At 35.0% G+C, this 7875-nt stretch overlaps 1 pseudogene; it reads right to left on the bottom strand.

Moving 5' to 3' along the window:
- Nucleotides 1-2245: 2245 nt before the first annotated feature.
- The window catches only part of LOC114046144, an 85691-nt pseudogene continuing 80061 nt past the window's right edge, over nucleotides 2246-7875 (bottom strand).

Below are 7875 nucleotides of genomic sequence, written 5' to 3'. Positions count from 1 at the left end.
TATTTAACATATATAAATCAAATAGGTTAGTTTGGAGGAAAAGGCTGTCAACAGAATATAGCACTTGAGGCTTGAAGGATACTGAGGATTATAGGAGCAGAGGTGTGGCAGGAGAATACTCAGAACACTAGGGGATAGGCAGTGCAAAGGAACAGAGATGGGAGTCAGTGTGATACATATAAGGAAGAACAAGTAGACCCATATGGCTGATCTGCAGTTGAGTATGAAGGAGAATAGTAGGTAAGTAGGCTAGGAATGTAGAAAGAGGGCAGATTGGGAAGAGATTTAATTGACAGGTAAGCAATTTATGTTTGAGCATAGAAGAATTGAGACCCTATGAAATTCAGTAGAGAGGGTGGCATGATCAGACAACTATGTTAGAAAATTTTCTTTGATGGCTATGTTGAAGATGGATTTAATTTGGAAAATACTTAAGACAGAGAGACTAATTAGGAAGATATGGTAATAGTTCAAGTGAGAGGTGATAAAAAACCTGAACTAAGATAGTTGGTATATGATTGAAGAGAAGGAAGCATACGAGATATGTTTTGAAGAGTGATTGAAATGACAAACTTTTGCTACTGATTTAGTCTATGAGATTTAAAAAGTGAGGAGTCTATAAAAGCAGAGGAAAAGTTTTTGCAGTAACAACAACATTGGAAAGACAAACCATTTTGAAAGACTTAATAATTCTAAATAATGTAATGACCAATCATGATTGTAGAGCAAAAGTAACATACAAGCATCCCATAGAATGGCCTGTAACATTCCAGGCTATGACAGGAAACAGACTAAAATGTAATTACAGAATATTTAACAAATTTAAGTACACATATAATAGAATGTAGATAATGTTAATATGTGTTTTTTGAAGGCAATATATTCTTATGCATGGTTTAGTGTAGGGGTGGGCAACTTGTGGCCTTGAGGTCACATGTGGTTCTTTAAGTCCTCAAGTGTGACCCTTTGACTGAATCCAAACCTCACAGAACGAATCCCTTTAGTAAAAAAGATTTGTTCTGTAAAACTTGAACTCAGTCAAATGGCAACACCCAAGGACATAGAAAGCCACATGTGGCCTCCAGGCTGCAGGTCCCCAACCTCTGTTTTAGTGGTTTCCATTTCTATTTGAGTTTGATAAATAGAATAATGATGATGAACCATGCTACCCATGTCACAGTGGTGAGGCCAAAGTCTCGATACAGAATGAGACATATATATTTAAACATGATCAGTATGTTTTCCTTGACTATCCATATTTATTACAAGTTCCACCCCACCATCCTCCCATGGAGGGCAGGAGAGGAGAAGGCAAGGAAATAAATATTTGTTAATTAGGGGAAAAAAAGTAAAACAAAATAAAAAAGTATTTTTTTAAGAGCAAATGAGTAGTCTAGGAATATATGAAGGTTGCAAAGTTGGGTAAATGGAAGAAAGGTATACATGAATATTTGGCTATGTTAATATATGCACATATATTAAAGCCAATTTTAATGCATATTTCAGATTTTTTGAAAGCTATTATTGCTTTATATGCAATGACTTCTGACAACTTTAAGATAATTGACGACATATGCAAAATATATACTTTCCAAAAAAAGGCAGAGAAAAAATATCTGAAATATGATTAATTAGTAATTATTCCAAATCATCAGTTGATATTATCAAGCTAGATCTCTAGAAATGATTATGTTAATCATTTTCAATATATACTATATTCTTTTAATTACATATTTTTTTAAAAAGGTTATTGTCAATTGCCTGGATCCAAAACATAGATTAGAAAGTCTCACAACTTTTCATTTTCAAGAATCTAGCTTACTTAGGCTGATTCAAGTCTTATTCCTTTTCAGAAACAGGAACTATGTTTCTTTGAATATCTGTTCCTAACCACTAATGGTCAGGGCCTATTGAGACAAGAACACAGCAATATGTGTGACATGGACTCAGATTCTTAAAAGTTAGCCAATAACTCACTAAAATTCAGATTCCTTAAGAGTCTGGCCAATATGATGGGTGTACTAATAAACCTTGTCTTTGGTTGAAAGAAGACTTGGGTAGAATTCATTTGGGCAGGACCTGAGTGTTGTGATTTTGGGGTCTGAGAACCTCTAAACCTCAACATTTTGGTGACCTGTACAGGGAAGCTACCTAACCCTCTAGCCAAGCCTGGAAGGTATGTAAGCCTCCCCACTCTTCTTTCTTGCCCTACAGTTGAGGTCACTTTCCAAGCACCTAGGAAGGCTTAGAAGTGCTTTTTAGGCAGACAGTTAGGAGGCTGTCTTGAACTCAGCCTGATGCTTTCAGCCTCTCTGTTCACTTGGTCGGTTTGAGGCCACGGACCTGGGTACACCTTCTTCAGCATAGAGGACAAGGACAGATGCTCTATCCGGAAGCATATGGCCAATTCTGTTGATTCCCTTGATGCTAGGGAATTGGGAAAATTGCAGGTGTTTTGGTTCCCTGAGGCTTACTTACTCCCTTCCATCTACACCCCTGAATCCTCCTTCGTGGAGGTTACAGGGAAAAGTTAGAACAGCTAAAAAAAATCTTAGCAGATTCTGGAAGTTTTGTGATCATTAAGGAGTTTTGAAACACCTCTTTATAACCCTAGTCATTCCCTTCTCCTACTCCCTTCCCTTGAGTCAAGAAGGTATCTTTGTTAACCCTTCTCACAGGAGAAGAGAGTTTCACCCTCCCCCAACCCACCTCTGAATTCACCCTCGACAGCATGGGTCCCACTGGCAATGGCCTTGGGCCCTGGGGCAACCTTTGCCTGGAAGCATCACCCAGGTTCAGCACATTCTGCTCAAAGTAAAGAAGCTAGCCTCTCAACTTGGGTAAGCATGTTCTTTTAAATTTGTAGTTTTACCTGTTAATTATGAGCTGTTGATTCTCTGTGTAAAGTAATTTGGAAATGCATTTAAAAAAACTGAAGACACCTGATTGGTAATGGGTTTGTATCAAGTTTCAAATTGGTAATCTTTTTGTATCAGTTATGTCAAGCAACTATTCATAATTTGGTTACTACTAAAATAATTTGGCTATTGTTGGTTATTGTTTAAATGTGTAAAACTTGCCAAAAAGCTTGTTTGGGTATTGTCTTGTTGGGAATTTACAAGTATGTAGAAATGATCTCTAACGATTGCCTTTTACATCAGGACAAATTTTAATTTGATATGTGAATCCTGGAAAAGGTTTTCATAAATTGTGAGTAGTGAAACTTGCTGTTTGAGGTAAAAGCTCATAGGATTTTATTTTGAGTTGTCTGATAGATCATACTCCATCAATAATCAATAATCTACCATCTGAGAGAAATGCCACAAGCCACTCAGAGAGAATGTGATACTGGTGAGAAGTCAGCATTGGAAAAAGCTAAGAGGACAATTTTAGCCTCAGTCTAAGATGAGATCCTCCTGGTTCAGTTTCTCCATTATGTTCCTTTGAAAAGGAATGTTACCCACCTGGCTATTCCTGAATCTGGCTGTGAGGTGGATTTGATACTGCATGATTAGAAGACTGAATTATTCGAATCCAAACAGAGCTAAGGATGTTTTAACCTGTCATATCTGGGCCTTGCAGTCTTTTCTGTCAGATTTATGTCTTCCAGACTACAGGCCATTCACTTACAGTTGGTAGCAAACAGTGGTTACCAGCCAATGTCGCCGCATCGTTCCCTGGATGCAATCTGTGCTGGGTTCCAATCAACTTTCTCTTTGGGATGCCCTCAAGGCAGGAAAAGCTCTATGCCCCTTGCCAGCAGGAAGCAGTTTCAGAAGCCAAGACCTTCACCTCTTACCCTAAAAGAATATGAGTACCATTTGTTTGAGGGGCGAATGATGAGGTTGGGGTCTGAACCCCAGAAAGGAAAAATCCTGGACTTTCCCACATGGCCAAATCTCTGGCATTCGCCTGAGGTTATAATCCCTTCAACTGGCCTTTCATTTTGGCTAAACCCAATCTGCCAATTCTCTGTTACCCTTAACCTAGCCTAGCCCTCCATTGTCTTACCTCCCTATGGCCCCAGTCACTTCCCAGCCTTAATCCTAGCTAGCCTCCATTCTCTCTCTCTTGGCCACTTGCTCCAGGTCTCTGGCATTCTATTACCTCACAGTCCCTGAAGACTACATGGACACTCCTAGATTTCTCCCACAGTCTTTCTGTATATGAGGGCCATCTTGTCTCTATTAAAGTGCTCAGATTCTTAAAATCTAGCCATTAGCTCACTAATGTTCAGATTCCTTAAGAATCTGGCCAATATGACAGATGTTCTAATAAATTTTATCTTTGGCTGAAAAAAAATGTGTAACATATATTGTTGAGGATGATAGTATTTGTACCAGGAAAGAGGACCTTAGAGATAACCCCCTGTAACTCTCTAATTTTTCCATATGTGGAAATAATGAACATGGAAGGGAAATTACTTCCTTAAGGTTATACAGGTAGTAAGAGTCAGAATTCAATCCCAGTTTCTCTGATTCCATCACATATTATATAAAATGAACTTTCTAGGAGTCAGTATCCAGATTTTTAGGTTTCAATAATCATTACCTATTATTTTTTCTTTTAAAATATTTATTATAACAAACACCATAGCAAACTTAACAGATTTTATAAACAATTAAATGAGGAATATAAAATCTTAAATATAATGCTATACTCCAAACAATTTATATTTTGATATTTAACCTAGATATTCTGGTATTATTAAGATTTCCTCTTCATAGGTGAACCTTTTTATAATGAAGATCATAACACTTACACATAATCTTATCATTTCCTGTCTTTATCCAAATTATTCCAAATATCCTCCACAGAAGATTAAATAAATATGCAGGTTGACATTCTTTGGTTCTTTTAAATCAATAATAAATCAACCAATAAACATTTACTAAGCACCTATCATGTCTTAGGCACTGTGTTAAGTGTTGGAACTAAAAAAGAGGCAAAAGAAAGCTTCTGTCCTAAAGGAGCTGACATTCAAAGGAATACAAACACACACACACACACACACACACACACACACACAATATAGAGGATAAATAGGGGATAAATAATTAGTTAATAGAGGGAGGGCAATAGAATTAAGAGTGGTTGGGAAACGTTTCCTGCAAAAGATAGGATTTTAATTTGTACTTAAAGGATGCCAGGGAAGTCAGTAGGTAAAATTGAGAAGGGAAAGCTCTTTAATTATTTGACAAAGTATATCTGTAGCATTAGATCTATGCTTTAGATTGTTGCATTCTGTTTTTACTGCAAGTTGGTGGGATTCACAACTGAATCAGTCTACATTCTGATAAAACACAAATTTCAGAGATCATTTCTGAAACTTGGCATTAATGTCACATTCAATATCGTTAGTCTGACCTATGGTTTCAATTTTTCCTTCCTTACTACAACTGTATATAGAAAATAGCTCTGCACTTAGGAGAAATCTGAATTTTAATTCAATCCTAGATATTTACTATATATTTAATCCTAGACAAGTCACCTAACCTCTCAGACAGCTATCTATCTTATCTGCAAAATGGACATGATGATACTGGGATTATGAATCTTATAGATTAGTAATGAGGAAGACATTCTGTAAGTCTTAAAGCTTTATATAATTATAGGTTTTTATTGAATGTAAATTAACACTATTTAATCCCCCAAATGTTGATGTTTTGTCTCTCTGTGGCCATTTGTAGATATTCCCTTGGATTTCAGTTTTCTGGAAACAGCATATTTTTTCTTAATTAAAGATCAGTTCAGAGGAAAACCCATTTCATTTCCCCTTTCTTCTCTCACAATGTATGTGGTTTAGTTTCTAGATTACATAGCAAAGAGATAAAGGTAGAAATGACAGTTTTTATAACTATAATTGGGCTAAAAAAGCCTCACACTGTTTAAAAGTAGAAATCACCTCTGTTGACTGTATGTTTTAGATGACTTATTATCAAATATCCTATCTATGTGACCTGCATATTGTATTTGTGAAACTTTTTGTAGTATGGACCCATCTATCTGACAATTGGCAATGAATGTTCCTTTCACATAACATTAAACATAACCATAACATTAAATCCCAAATCTAAATCCCAGAAATATAATTAAGTGACAGACGTTAATTTATAATTAGTTGATTTTATGTGCTCATTGTTGTCCTTTAAAATAAGTCCTTACAATAAATTAAACCCATTATAAGTATGGTTATAAGATTTTGAACTTCTGGATTATTACATATTTTCTTTCCTTTTCATATTTCTCACTAACAACATAAGATTATAGTAAGAATAAAATTATTCCTTAATAACTGACTAGAATCATACAAAATTTTTCAATTTTTGAATGAATTTTTTTGAATGGATGTGATTATATCAAAAAAAGATATATGTCTATGGTTCAAAGGTGTGTGCTTCCATAGTGGAAAATCTCCAGTGATGAATACAAATGGAAGAGAGGGTTCTTTTTAGGTCAGTTCTTAACTTTTTTTCTATTGTGGATCCCTTTGGTGAAATCTATGAATTTCTCAGAATAGTATTTATAAAAGCATAAAATTAAATACCAATGATTACAAAACTGGTAATTTATTTTGAAATAGGATTATCAAAATTATTTAGAAAAAAAAACAAGTTCATAAACCTCAGATAAAACATGCTTGCAGTAGGTATTTTTCCAGATGTTCTTGATTATAGATGACATTGTGCTGATTGCATCAAACCTGAGAAGATTGCAGAACGTCATAAATAAAATCTAAAATAATTTTTAAAAGTTTGGCCTGTCAACTGAGAGAAAAAAAAGATAGTGCTTTAAAATGGCCATTCTATAAACAGATAAATAGACAACCCATCATGTTTGTTCATCAGTATATATATACCTTGGATAAATAAAATAAATGGACAATAAACAGAGTTCAGAATTGAATGGCAGGAGATTGAAATATTTTTGAGAATTTATCCAGTTCTTCTAATGATCCCAAACATTTCCCTGAAACAAAGGAATTAATTTTCTGCCAAAGAAACAAAGTATTACAAATTAACCCTTTGGAATTTGGGGTTCCGATGAATTCCAAAATAAACTAAAAATTCCAAAATTATGTAGTTGATTTTCTATGATTGAAGAACATGAGATGTTTTACTACATTTTTTTTAGAAAATTAAAGTTATTGTTTACCTAATGCATGTGGAGTGTTGATATAGTGGATGTAACAAGCTGTGAGTTATTATGCATGAAGAACTATACAGGAAAAGCAATATTAAAATGTTATTAAAAAGAGAATATAAATGGTAGAATACAGCCCATGTGTTTAAATCTTGGCTCTGAAATGTCAAGAGATATACTGGATGATTCCAGCTCATTGAGTGAATTTCTTTTTGTGGATTTATGAGAAGACACAGACATTTCACAGGATTAAAAAAAAAAAGTGTGTGAATGGTTTGTGACCTGTGTTGTTAGGAAAAACAATAGAATCATAGAATCCAAGACATCAACATTTTCGTGGTTGAGTTCCCGAAAGAAAATGGTCTCTAAACCATGCATGCGTGCATGCATTTGCATTGGATACTTTATTGAAAGAAATTGGTGATTCCTGACTTCTTTTTTTTAATGATAATTTTTTTTGGTTTTCAACATTTACTTCCACAAGATTTTGAGTTCCAAATTTTCACCCCATTTCATCCCTCCCCCACCCCAAGATGGCATGCATTCTGAATACCCCTTCCCCTAGTCTGCCTTCTCTTCTATCTCTCTCCCCCAATTATATTTGATAATAACAACGTTTATGTCTTATGTGTAATCAAAGTAATATCCTGTTTTGTGATTTTGTGTCACCAAGACAGAGTTTGCTAAGTGATTTGTTGAGTAAAAAGTGTGTGTGTGGGGGGGGACTTCCTA

Source organism: Vombatus ursinus, unplaced genomic scaffold (genome assembly GCF_900497805.2).
Source record: "Vombatus ursinus unplaced genomic scaffold, bare-nosed wombat genome assembly UNPS02014781.1, whole genome shotgun sequence".
NCBI classification, from domain to species: domain Eukaryota; kingdom Metazoa; phylum Chordata; class Mammalia; order Diprotodontia; family Vombatidae; genus Vombatus; species Vombatus ursinus.
Note: the sequence above shows the minus strand (reverse complement) of the source record. Positions and strands in the feature narration are given on the sequence as shown.